This window comes from Camellia sinensis, unplaced genomic scaffold, assembly GCF_055761805.1.
Source record: "Camellia sinensis isolate YWXY unplaced genomic scaffold, ASM5576180v1 Unanchor4, whole genome shotgun sequence".
NCBI lineage: Eukaryota > Viridiplantae > Streptophyta > Magnoliopsida > Ericales > Theaceae > Camellia > Camellia sinensis.
This window is the reverse complement of record NW_028129277.1, coordinates 15,348,218-15,363,018: the sequence shown is the minus strand read 5'-3', so window position 1 is coordinate 15,363,018 and position 14,801 is coordinate 15,348,218. Positions and strand designations below refer to the sequence as shown.

General features: G+C 35.1%; 1 long non-coding RNA gene across 2 annotated transcripts; it reads right to left on the bottom strand.

The window, feature by feature from the left end:
- Positions 1-1,876: 1,876 nt before the first annotated feature.
- On the bottom strand, positions 1,877-14,062 carry LOC145816685 (uncharacterized). 2 transcript variants are annotated; one of them, XR_014358766.1, is made up of 3 exons: positions 13,926-14,062; positions 2,497-2,634; positions 1,877-2,291 (listed from the first exon to the last, which is right to left on the bottom strand). It is a non-coding gene; the product is annotated as an uncharacterized LOC145816685 (long non-coding RNA). The 2 variants fall into 2 exon arrangements; XR_014358767.1 differs by lacking the exon at positions 13,926-14,062 and adding an exon at positions 6,383-6,537.
- Positions 14,063-14,801: the final 739 nt, after the last annotated feature.

The window sequence follows — 14,801 nt, the reverse complement described above, 5'->3', positions numbered from 1 at the left end:
TCCATTTGCTTTTTGCAGAGCCATATTCGCTGCTACCGGACAATCATACCTGATAAACCCGAATCGAGATCCTGTAGATCTTCTTTTCTTGTTTGGAATATACGAATCCAACACAACTCCATAGTTTGAGAAGATCTTAAATAGCCCTTGTGCCCCCATAGATACTGGTATGTTGTCTAGAAATACAGAATATATATTTTTCTCCCTCTTAGCCCCACCTCCTCGACCTCCATGTCTGCGGACCACTGGTTGCCATCCTCCAAGTCAAAGCTTACTGGACTGCCCCTCGTACTCTTTGCCCAATCCCCATGGATGCCCACTGGTTGCCATCTTCTTTCTTCTCTCTATTCAAACATGCCACTTAGCAAACGTTTGGAGTTGCTTAAAATTCTTCACACACCATAAACATGTAATATTAATTGAATTTGCATACTGATCTACATAGCTACTAGCCAACTAAGGGCATGCAGAAATTGCAGCATCTACGAACACTAATGTAATGATGAACCAATGAGATAGTAAACAAGGAAATATAGAGAATAGTCCACTGGTGTTCTGAAGAGACCAACCCATCCAGGCAAAAAAATGACAAATCCAAAAAAAAAAATGGAATTGTGAATAAAAATACAAAAAGAATGTTGGACTTTAACAATGCCTAGAAAATTATTCATGGAATTTGGTACTTAAATAGGTTGCAAAAAACAATTGCCACAGTACGTTTGTAAGAGGCATGTGCACAGAGAGAGAAAGACTGGCCAGATGTAAATGATAGGTTTGACAAGTTTGTAAAATAAAAACAAATATGACAGCAATACCACATGCACAAAGAGACATACATGTGTGCATGATTAACAACTTGCCTTGCACAGGTCATTCAAAGAAGGTCTTCTGAAATTAGCCTCATCCCCGTGTTTGAAGATCAAAGAGGTGTCAATCACTCTTCCATAATCCAACTTTAGAGCTGTAAGTAAAAAATCGAGAAAATAATATTCAAAGCTATCGGTAGTAAATAGCACAAACTTGGTGTAAGAATAGTTGTCAAATAGTAAATCGAAATTGTCTTTTTCAGAATTGTGAGTCAAATCAAGAAGTGAATCATAAATATTTGGTCATAATTTCTAATTTACATAGAAAAATATATCTGTTGCATTAGATATTAAAAATATATTATATATATGAAAAATTTAGACATAAATCAATGAAAAAGGCTCTAATAGGTAAGATGCTTCTATGACGGTAAGTGGGATCATTGGTACAATGGTCCCATGTAAGATCACAACCTTTTCTTTTCCCTTTTATATATTTTTCATCAATTATTTTAAATAAAGAAAGCAAACAAACCCAAACTCTAAATTTCGCAGCAACAATAACTCAATTTTCCAAATCTTCAAACTTTGTAAAAATACTCAATTAACGCCTTCAAAATATTCCTTTCGTAAGTGCAAAAAATTGAATAAAGTTAACTAAGCGTAGATTATAGTAGAGAAAGGAAAAAGAGTTTTTCTTCCCCAGGATTTGAGTCTTTGAGAGAGGGAGGGAGAGAGAGACAAAGGATGGAATATAATAACCCTAAAGACCTTAAAAAGATTGTTTCGAACCCTTTTCCAGCAAAAAAAACAAAACAAAAAGGGGCCAAAAATCGAATTCAATGAATTGATCTATTCAGTGATTTAGTTACGATTCATCGAGATTTACAATTCATGCAACCTGTTTTTATCGATCACCTCCTAAATTGTATTGAATCATACGATTCAAATCACAAATGTGCAATTCCAAAAACAGATGTAAGAAATTAAAATCAGCTGACAGCTAGTAGCCAATGGCAAACAAATACATGGGATAACTATATTAACGAAGAATAATACTTATTTCAACTGTCATGCAAATAGAAATATTTATAAGGAAAATTAATATTTAATCATACAACTTAGCTTACCTTTTAGATCATTGTTCAAACTGTGGCCAATTAATATTGTTTTTCCATCCCGTAAAAGCTTCTTCATTGATTCCTATAAATTCACCAGAGAGAAAGACATTCAAATGCCAACTAACTTTTATTCATTTAGTTATTTTATATTTCAGATGATTTTTAGTTATTTATATATTAAACTTTTACCTAATTATATTTTTGGCTGTGCTGTTTGCAATTTACTTCAAAACTAACCACATATTGCCTGTACATTAGCCAATGAACAAGTAACTCCATCCAAATCTTCTGCACTGAGCCCAGTACTTTCACTCCTATAGTCTGCAACTGCTTTATTCGGATTTACAAGTTCGTTAAGTTTGACCTGAAAAACTCCAAATTCCAAAACACAACATCAACTTGGGAAGTGAAAAGAAAATTGTTCAATTGAGACCTCTGAGATGTCTAAAATTGTCAAACTAGTTGCAACATAGGTAATTCTTTTGCACCTGTGTTTCTATGCGTGAGGTGAGAGGGAGGTATTACGAAGTCATGCTGCACAAAAATTTGAAAACAAACTCAAACAGTACCTGTAGATTGCGCCCAACAGCACAAACCCTCACCAGAGCTTCAGTGCCATTTTCAAAGAGAACCATCTCACAATCAACGGCAAGCATTTTTGGAAATTTCTTTATCTGGTTTGTACTGAGCTTCATTCTCAACCATCCCTGAAGTTAAGAAGAAGACAACACAAATCAATTAGCATAAAAAAATCAACCATAAACGAAATCAAAAAACTAAAAGAAACCTTCATTGTTTACTGGCCTCATTTGGTAACTCACTGTTTTACTTAGAAGTCAAAAAGTCACTAAAAAAATTAAAAAGTCAATGAATTATACTAAAAAGTCAAAAATTCTACTGTCTCTCTACTTTTTGCACATCTTTTCGTAAAAAATTAAAAAGTCATTCCAAACATACTAATTTTTTTTACCTCATATTTTAACAAAAAAAAAACCAAAAAGTTACTAAAATAGTATGTTCTCAAATGAGGCCTGAGAGTAGAAACCATCAATTAACAATATTGGAAAGAACTTAAATTCCATCAAATACAAGCAAATAGGGCACCTCTGATTTGTTGGTTTGCAACAAATGAACTTACTTGGACATATGCTTTCACTTTGCACAGAATTTATGTTGGACATGAAAAAAACTCAGGTTGGAATTTTTGACACTACATGAACCAGATACAAATTTGGCCAGTTAGGGTTGACTAGCTAACAGCATGAACCTCAAAAGTGACACAATACGATAGAGCACACACCCAAAAAATAAAAGCAAATTGGGTTAGTGTCAAACCTACATAACTCGAATTTGACATGTCTAACCCGTTTGAAGGTGCTATTGTAGCAGTTCTTGAAGTCAGTTATGCGTTAATTTTTTGTGTTAGTTTTTTTTTATGATTTTACTTTTTATTATTGAAAGTCATACTGGTTTGGAATACTGATTTGGCTAATTGTGATCTATGAAGCACGGACACGGACACGCACACAGACACGGGCACGGACATGGGACACATCAATTTTTAAAAAATGGGGACACGGACACAGCAGGGGACACGGCAGATTTTTTAATTTTTTTATAAATATTTTTATTTTAATACATATTAATTATTTTATTCATTTATTATATTTTTTAAGTAATATGTTCTAATTAATTTTTTTATTTTATTTTATATACATGTTTATTTATTTTTATTAATATGTATAAGTATATATAATATAATAGTTATATAATAATAACTGGTGGCATCCTTTATAACTATTATAATAATAATACTTTCAGTTATTATTATATTATAATAATAATAGTTATATTATATATATATATATATATATGAATCCAGCAGATTATAATAATAGCTATATAATATATACATATATGAATCCAGCAGATTAAAGAAGATAAAGACGCAACTGAGAGAGAGAGAGGAAGAAGCGATCGATCGCGATCGCAATCGCGAGGGAGAGAAGGTGAGAGAGAGAGCTCGTCGAAGTCGAAGGGCGACTGGATCGTCAAAGTCGAAGGGGATGGAGGTCGCTGGCGAGTCGACTGGACTGGATCGAAGTCCAGGTTTGTTTCAAGACCTTTACTCTTCTCCTTTACTCTTCTTTTTTGCTCTCTGTGTCCAGATTTGGACACGCGTGTCCAGATTTGGTGGACACGCGTGTCTCCGCCGTGTCTCCATCGTGTCCCCTGCAAAAAAATAATTAAATTAAAGGGACACGCCACCCGACGTGTCCCCGTGTCAGACACTGCCACGACATGAAATATGCCGTGTCCATGCTTTATAGATTGTGATGATTGAGACTTTTTATCTATTTGACTATTTGTGAGATTATTTCAACTTCTACTTTTGTGGGTTACTCATGAAACATGAACCTCAAAAGTGACACAATACAATAGCGTGCACACCCAAAAAAAAAAAAAAAAAAAAAAAAAAAAAAAAAAAAAAAAAAAAACAAATTGGGTTAGTGTCAAACCTACATAACTTGAATTTGATGTCTAACCCGTTTGAAGGTGCTAGTGTACAAGTTCTTGGAGTCAATTATGAGTTAATTTTTTGTGTTAGTTTTTTTTGGGTTTTTACTTTTTATTATTGGAAGTCATACTGGTTTTGGATACTAATTTAGCTAATTGTGTTGATTGAGACTTTTATCTATTTGACTATTTGTGAGATTTTACTTCTACTTTTGTGGATTACTCATGAATTTTTGAGTTGTTTTTATGGATATCATATAGTCATTGTAGATGTTGATGAATATATGTGTTTATTCTTGTTAATGGATTAAACATGTATACATAACCTAAGAAGCATGGATACAGACACGTGACACGACACGGACACGCCGACACGTTATTTTTCAAAAAATGTAGAACACGACACGCAGGGGACACGCATGAAATATATAATTTTATATATTTATTATATGTTATATATATGAATATATCATTTAAAGATAATAAAAAAATGTAATGCAACACTAATTCCTATAAATTTATATGATTTTTGTTTTATTATTGTGTCTTAAGTTATTTTGTTCAAACTTATTATTAGTTTCACATGTGTCTAATTGATAGACACGTGTGTTTAAGCAACAGACACGTGTGTTCTCCAAGTGTCCAAAGAGTGTCCGGGTCTTTAAAAATAGAACACATTTTGAAGAGTGTTGGACATGTGTCCTAAGAGTGTCCAAAGAGTGTCAGTATCCGACACGGACACGACACGGATACGTCACATTTTTAGAAGTGTCCATGCTTCTTAGTACGTAACAAATAGGATGTGCACATTAATCATGGCATGCAAGTCATAATCAGGTTAACACTTTTATAAATAGGTCGAGTTAGTGTTAAGGGAATTCTCACTAAGGCTGCAAACAAGCCGAGCCGAGCCGAGCTTTATTGAGCTCTAGCTTGGCTCGTTTGCTTATCGAGCTTGTTTATTGAGCTCGAGCTCGCCTTGATAGGTAACTAGACTTGAGCTCAAATCGACTCGACTCGATAATATTAATGAAATTCGAGCTCAGCTCAATGAGATTTTTTTAATATTACTTATATTATTTAAATAAAAAATATTATTTATATTATTTAATATATAAATAATATATTTATTATTTAATTTAAATAAAGACAAACGTACCGAGCTTATTCGACCTTGAGCTCGGCTTGTCTCGTTTACTAAACGAGCCGAGCCGAGCCTGTTCATGAACCGCTCAGTTCATTTGCAACCGTAATTCTCACAAACTGAAGATGACATGAAACAAACAAGATCAATAAGACAGATTCCCACCCCCCAAAAAAACATTGAATATTTATAATTACCCCGCAGAATTTAGTCTCATTTCTTCAAATTGCAATAGACGAGCATGCAGCAAATTAAGACTCACTATTTTCAACTATATTTAAAGGGACAACAGGGGCTACTTCTAGGCCATGCTCCATATGGTATCAGCTGGAGTTGTTTCCTTCAGTACATGCACGATCATAGATATCAATTGCATTTTCACCAAAGAGTAACCGTATATCTCGCAAAATTTGAATTGATCTTTCCACTCATTATTGTGTCATCTTCGGCAAAAAAAAAAAATAGTATACTAATTCTCTTGGTACCAGAAAGTACAAAACAACCAATATTTGTAACATATACTTCTTAATAAATTCAATATTCAAATAATGTCTGTCCCTGCTATTGCACAAAAAGCAAGGAATTTTCTTAGTAAAGAAGAGAACAAGCTGCAAATGCAATAGCCCAATCTGATAAACCAAACCAAACCAAACCAAGCCCTAAGTCCCATCAAATGGGGTCGGCCAATAGCCCAATCTAATGCACAATTATAAATTATAACACCTAGAAATGACATATACAATAGGAGAAGGGATACTTATCAAATGCAAAAAAAGAATCAGCAGATTATATACCAATTATTCCAAAAGGTGGTAATAGAACGAGTCTCATTGAAATCACCCAATTGATTAAAAAGTAATTTCAAATCCATGATGATTTTTCTTTCAGTTCTATAGAAGGGGAAACCAAGCGTAAAAGTTGCATGCAAGAGTTCGTCATTAAAGGCAGTGATTTCTGTTGTTCAAAATTGTGAAATTAAATAAATAGATTTATGAAGAAAACAAATTATATACCAAGAACATATGCTGATAATTACAACTAAATTTCAACAAAAATACACAAAAAACAATAAAGGGTAAAGAGACAAAACCGAAGCCTGTACGGAAGCAGTTTTCTTAAAACAGATTTCGCCGCCTCACGGGTCGAGTGCTTGGGGAAACTCGGCGTCTATCTCCCAGGATACGATGGTCAAAATCAGCTACGACAGAAGCACTATCTGTCTAGCTTAGCGAACAAAACAATGGCAGCACTCTCTCACAATAGGAACTATCAAGCAAACTGACTTGTAAAATGGAAGCAAAAATTTCTATATTGAAACTTGACAGGAGGGTCTCAATTTATACATGTATAGGGGAGAGAGGAAAAGCCTCCAGCCTTTAAGGCTAGTCATTAAAACACCAAGCATCCATAGCCCCTTTCCACAAAATGAAAAGTATGGATGCCCAAAGGATTCACACCCTTTAGCCAAGAAAAAAGATTTAAATACTCTTTAAAATCCTATTCATGAATCTAACATCATGAAGCAATTTCTTAGCAATTTCTTATTCAAAACCCAATGGTTTTTGGCTCACTTGGACCCAACACAAAAAATGGTTTGGACCCACTTTAATATTTAATTAAAGTCACCACACTTTAATATTAAATTAAAGTCCCCAAAAATCATTTTTTCCAACAATCCCCCACATGAATAAAAATTGACCGAATGACTCAACAAACGGACATCGTTCAACAATAAAGACTCTGAGAGAGAGTACAACGGACTAACCCCGACATCAGAGAAGGTAGCTTTTGGCTTTGAACCTCTCCCAGTGAAAACCTATCGAGTTTACTGGCAGATCAGTGAATAAGACATCTTGAACTGCTCTACCGTTTATGTAAACTGAGACAATAGATCTCACACGGGAATTACTCCTACCACCATTATGTTCTCACTGGTGTGCCTTGTGTGGCCCTAGACACTAGCCTGGTTCAGCGAGTGGTTTCAAAGAATCTTGGCCTGCCCAATTCTTCTAGAAGCAGCCCCACTTCAAACTCACATAGGTGACTCTACTAAAGTATCCTGCAATACTTAGCTCAACAACTTAACACATAAGAGTCATTAAAAGCTCAACTTATCCTCCACACTTGCAGGTATCACTAATAGAAGGAATGGCTGGAGGTTTAACCTCCTTAGTGACATACCACCGTTACACGCAATTAGGTTGTCCCATTGAACCTAGATCTTGGGATCTCTAGTCAACTAGGTTGGGTTTCCATTCCGGTAACTTCCAAAGGCCTTAACCCCATTCCTTTTGACGACGTTTCGACTAACACTCGACTTAACCCTTTGGTTAGCAGATCCGCAATGTTGTCCTTAGACTTTACATAGTCTAAAGAGACAACTCCATTCGAGAGTAGTTGTCGTATGGAATTATGTCTACGACGGATATGTCTAGACTTTCCATTATACATATTACTCTGTGCCCTACCAATTGCAGATTGACAATCACAATGAATGCAAATAGCTGGCACAAGTTTAGACCAACGTAGAATATCTTCAATGAAATGGCGAAGCCATTCTGCTTCTTCTGTTAACTCTGATTCCATCATTGATCTAGATATACACGTTTGCTTGGAAGATTTCCAAGACACCGCTGCCCCACCAAGAGTGAACACATATCCACTAGTGGACTTTGAGTCCTTTATATCTGATATCCAATTCGCGTCACTATATCCTTCAAGCACCACTGGATATCGAGTATAATGCAGCCCATAATCCCGAGTGTAGCGTAAATACCTTAACACCCACACAATGCCCTTCCAATGAGAAGCATCAGGATTACTTGTGTATCTACTAAGCCTGCTAACCGAGTAAGCTATATCTGGCCTAGTACAACTCATCAGATACATTAAACTTCCAATTACCCGAGAATATTCTAACTGAGAGACACTCTCTTTATTATTCTTAGTAAAGTGTAGACTTAAGTCTACAGGTGTCGATGACGCACTCGTATCTGATCCACTAAACTTCTCAAGTATCTTATCAACATAATGAGACTGAGAAAGTACAATTCCGCCAGAGATTCTGGTAATCTTAATTCCCAGAATAACATCTGCAATGCCCATATCCTTCGTGTCAAATTTAGAGTTTAACAACTTCTTGGTAGTTTTGATCATTTCATCGTTACTACCTATAATGAGCATATCATCAACATATAGACACAAAATGGCATAACCTCTGTCAGTGTCTTTGACATAAATACACTTGTCACATTCGTTGATTCGAAACCCATTTGATAACATTACATTGTCAAACTTCTCATGCCATTGTTTAGGCGCTTGCTTCAAACCATACAAAGATTTGACAAGTTTACAGACTTTCTTGCTTTGTCCTGGAGCTGAAAACCCTTCAGGTTGCTCCATGTAGATTTCTTCATTCAAATCCCCATTTAAGAAAGCTGTCTTTACATCCATCTGGTGTATCTCAAGATTGCGCAAAGCTGCTATGGCAATCACTATGCGAATGGATGTTATCCTAGTTACAGGTGAGTACGTATCAAAGTAATCCAGGCCTTCTCGTTGCCTGTACCCTTTGATAACGAGCCTTGCCTTATACTTGTCAATAGACTCATCGGCCTTCATCTATCGTTTAAAAATCCATTTGCAGCCTAAAGGCTTACAACTTGGAGGTAAATCTACCAACTCCCAGGTGTAGTTCTGTAAGATGGAGTCAATCTCACTTTTGATCGCTTCTTTCCATAAAGGACTCTCAAGAGAAGTCACAGCTTCGTGGAAAGTTTGAGGTTCGTTCTCAACCATATAAGTCAAGAAGTCTGGACCAAAAGATTTGGATGCCTAGCCCTTTTACTCCGTCTGGCCTCATCTAAAACCTCAATTTGATCATCACCTGGATCATCAACATGATCATCCTCACTAGCAAGCTCATCAAATTGCTCCAAAGACCTTGGAACCCCTGCATGCGTTCGGCAAGGAAAAATGTCTTCAAAGAAACATGCATTCCTTGACCCCATGATGGTATTCCTGTGTATGTCTGGAATTTCAGACTTATGAACAAGAAATCGATATGCACTACTATTATGTGCATAACCAATGAATATACAATCCACAGATTTCGAGCCTATCCTAACCCGTTAGGGTGTGGGAATCGCCACTATTACAAGACACCCCCACATTCATAAGAATTTATAAGAAGGCTTAACGCCTTTCCATAACTCATACGGGACCTTGTCCACTTCGCTTCAACACAAGTTTCACACTTGTGTTTCGTCAGAACAACCTTGTCGGACTCAAAAAACCATGCGAAAAACATGTTTACTGAGAAGAGACCTTGAGACAAGATTCTAACGAATGTCCGGAACATACAGGACTTCGTTCAAGGTTAGCTCTTTTCCTGAGGTTAACATCAGGACCACCTTTCCCTCAACAAATGAGGTAGTAGAGTTTCCCATAAACAACTTCTCACCATTTGTAACCGGTTTGAAAGTTGTAAACAGCTCCTTCTCGGAGCAGATGTGGCGTGTAGCCTAGTAAAACTAAAAGCCTCGCTACCACAGTTGTAGCACTTCCCAAATAACCGAAAACCAGGTTCCCGCGGCTTGTATGCCAGCTTCTTTGCAACACCACCCCTTGGCCCCAACTAAGAGCCCTTGTTCAAGGAGGGGCTTCCTCCTCATCCCAGAAAATTTGCCATGCTCAACAACATTGGCCTTTACTGAGGAGGTACTCCCTCCTTTCTTTCTATTATCCTCTTCAATCCGGAGTCGGACAACCAGCTCTTCAACAGACATTTCCTTGCGCTTGTGCTTCAAGTAATTCTTGAAATTCTTCCAACCATTGGGAAGTTTCTCAATGATCACAGCAACTTGGAATGACTCGTTCAATGGCATCCCCTCAGCATGAATTTCATGCAAGATCACTTGGAACTCCTGGACTTGGCTTATCGCAGTTTTAGAATCTACCATTTTAAAATCAAGGAAACGGCCAACCACAAATTTCTTTGCCCCGGCATCCTCAGTCCAGTACTTTTTGTCCAGAGATTCCCATAATTCTTTTGCTGAGCTCTTGGAACAAAACACACTATAAAGTGAGTCTGCCAAGTTGTTGAACACATAGTTCCGGCAAAGATATTCTGTCTGCTTCCATGTGTCAAGCGCCATGACTTTCTGCCTGTCAGGCTCATTCTCTGCCACGGGTGGAGGATCCTCACTCAGAACCTTGGCAAGGTTTAGCGTGGTCAAGTAAAACAGCATCTTTTGCTGCCATCTCTTAAAGTTTTCCCCAGCAAATTTTTCTGGGCGCTCATGGTGACTAAGCGGTCCTCCCAGAACAGCCGGAGTAACACCAGGGTTGACCACAGAGATCACAGCAGTAGGGGTTGGCAATCCAGTTGTCCCGGGGTTCAAATCCCCACTAACATTAGCAGTAGCAGCAGCATCAGTGATAGTTTCTATTTCGGAAAATTACACCAGAATATCACTTCTGTGTGTCCAGAAATTAAACTTAACCCTTAGAAAATCCCTTAGAAGAAAAATTAATTCAAAAATTAGTCTCACCACAAAACCTAGAATCGAACATGGTCAAGAAAGTTCCCAGGAAGACTGGAGGGGTCACATCGGTCCCACTTAAAACCCAGTTAACCTTTTGACAAAACTTTTAAGAGCATGTTGACTCCTAGTCCGTGATAAACAAATTAAGAATTAAATTTTCTTAGGGATGAACTAGGTTAAAGCAAACCAGGGTCCAAAACTTTTACAAGCAATGTAAAACCATTGCTACAACAATATAAGCAAATAAAACTTGCTACTACAAATTGGTAAACAAATCAATTACATCTCATGCAAACATGCTTCAAACATTTTGATAAAATAGCCAATCCATAAGGATTCTATGTAGTCCAAAAGCTTTTCCACGCTTAGGTATTCCTATTCAACACAAACGTTAGTAGTCCAAACATTTTTGTTTTTACATCCCAAATTCTATTCATTTGGTTTTATATTTGTTTTTCGCATTGGTATCCCTACAAAGAAAGTTAGTAGCAAACCACAACAAAATACAAACAAATAATCTAAAAATTTTAATTATAATAAATAATTGAAACCATCTAACCAACTATTAATTATATAAGTAACCAACTAATATAAGGTACCAAAACAAAATACAATTTGTAACTTTAAAATTAAATTACAACTTTAAAATAAAGTTCAATACTCATGAGTCATGAATGAAATTAATTCATAATAAACATTTAAACTAATAACTTCAAATAGATAAGTCAAATTCAAAGTTAATGCACCCAATTAAATAATTCAAATTAATGCACCTAATTAAATAATTCAGATTAATGCACCTAATTAAATAATTCAAATTAATGCACCTAATTAAATAATTCAGATTAATGCACCCAAATAAATAATTTAGATTAATGCACCCAATTAGATAATTTAGATTAATGCACCCAATTAGATAATTTAGATTAATGCACCCAATTAAATAATTCAGATTAATGCACCTAATTAAATAATTCAGATTAATGCACCTAATTAAATAATTTATATTAATGCACCCAAATAAATAATTTAGATTAATGCACCTAATTAAATAACTCAGATTAATGCACCCAATTAGATAATTTAGATTAATGCACCCAATTAAATAATTCATATTAATGCACACAATTAGATAATTTAGATTAATCACGTGCACAATTCATAAAACTCTATAACTCCAAATACATTAAATTATGTAATCTAGCCTAGAAAATAATAAGCATGCAGCAAATTGAGACTAGAATAGAATTAGCATGTCAAAATTGCAACATCCATAAATTATATTTTATAACCTTAAAATTCATGCAAATCATGGTAGGGAAATGATGAACCATACGCATAAAACAAGATCATACTAATACAATTAAGTATGCAAATTATAATAGAGCATTCTAATTAAACTAAGCAATTAGAGAGTACCATTGCATAATTTACAATTATTGAAATAGTGAGCAATTCCGCAACAATTCCTAGTAACATTATACAAAGCTAACCTAATAGTCTATATAAATCTATTCGATCAATTTCATAGAAAAGATATATAAAATCTGTTTTAAGCTTGTTGTTCAAAATTGTGAAATTAAATAAATAGATTTATGAAGACAACAAATTATATACCAAGAACATATGCTGATAATTACAACTAAATTTCAACAAAAATACACAAAAAACAATAAAGGGTAAAGAGACAAAACCGAAGCCTGCACGAAAGCAGTTTCCTTAAAACAGATTTCGCCGCCTCACGGGTCGAGTGCTTGAGGAAACCCGGCGTCTGTCTCCCAGGATACGACGGTCAAAACCAGCTACGGCAGAAGCACTATCTGTCTAGCTTAACAAACAAAACAATGGCAGCACTCTCTCACAATAGGAACTATCAAGCAAACTGACTTGTAAAATGGAAGCAAAATTTTCTATATTGAAACTTGACAGGAGGGTCTCAATTTATACATGTATAGGGGAGAGAGGAAAAGCCTCCAGCCTTTAAGGCTAGTCATTAAAACACCAAGCATCCATAGCCCCTTTCCACAAAATGAAAAGTATGGATGCCCAAAGGATTCACACCTTTTAGCCAAGAAACAAGATTTAAATACTCTTTAAAATCCTATTCATGAATCTAACATCATGAAGCAATTTCTTGGCAATTTCTTATTCAAAACCCAATGGTTTTTGGCTCACTTGGACCCAACAGAAAAAATGGTTAGGACCCACTTTAATATTTAATTAAAGTCACCACACTTTAATATTAAATTAAAGTCCTCAAAAATCATTTTTTCCAACAATTTCATGATGATAGATAGCTATAAAATTACTCCGAGGTCATGCATAGTAAATTCTAAAACAGAATTTGAGTGACGCAGCCTGCATAATTTGTACAAGGCATAGTTGAGTAATTTTGAATTTACCTTTAGCTAGACATAGAAGAGAGTATTTATAACAATAAATTGCTAATATTGGACCATGCCTAGAACTAGAAGATACAAAAGTACAATCATCACTAACATGCAAGGGGTGACTCACAGAAATTTTTGCAATATATGAAAATAAATAGCAAAAAAAAGAAAAGAAAAAGGAAAAAAATTGACAGCAAACCTCCTCATGTGACAGAAATGAATAATCTGATGGGTATTTTGCAATATATGAAAATAAATAGCAAAAAACAGAAAAGAAAAAGGAACAAAATTGACAGCAAACCTCCTCATGTGACGAAAATGAATAATCTAATGGGTATTTTGATATATGAAAATAAAAAAAAAAAAAAAGAAAAGAAAAAGGAACAAAATTGACAGCAAACCTCCTCATGTGACGGAAATGAATAATCTAATGGGTATTTTGCAATATATGAAAATATATAATAAAAAAAAAAGAAAAGAAAAAGGAACAAAATTGACAGCAAACCTCCTCATGTGACGGAAATGAATAATCTAATGGGTATTGTGGGTGTTTAAGAGTTAAGCGAACCAGCATCTGCACTGCCACAACCGCAACTTAATAAGGATCATACTCAATTGAATTACAAGTAAGATACGTAAAGCTTAACAAATTTGTAATACAAACAGCCCGCCTTACAATACAAACAAGACGAAGAATTCTAAGAGAAACAGTAGAAAACACCAGTAAGTGATTTCAGATTAATGATGCATTCTGAAACTAGTGCGGAAAAATCTGTTCAAACATTTTACGAAAACACGCAAGAGCATAATACTGAATCAGACAAATTAATATTAATGTGGTAAAACTGAGAACAAGACAGAAATGTGCATTTAAATTTACAACATAAATGAAACTCAAAGCCAGAGAAATCACAATCTCATGACTAGAATATTGATTAAGGAGGAAAATCAAGCAACGGCATGCTGTTAAAAAAAATTAAATAAATAAGAAGCTATTTTAGAATAAAAATAACTTATTCCTAATCAATCCATACATGTAATTCTATTACATTCATCAAAAATATATAATTCTTATCCCAGTATGAAACTACAGCTTACAGACAAACTGAATAAAAACATGTTAATCAAATCAAAGCAAAGCAAATCAAACCTGCCCAGGGGATTCAACTTCTCTGGATTCCTCTATGAATTTCCTAAGTTTATCCTGCTTAGAATACCAGTGCATTTTGTTATCGAAAAACTGCAAACAAACACAAGCGTTGTCGTAATGATTCTTC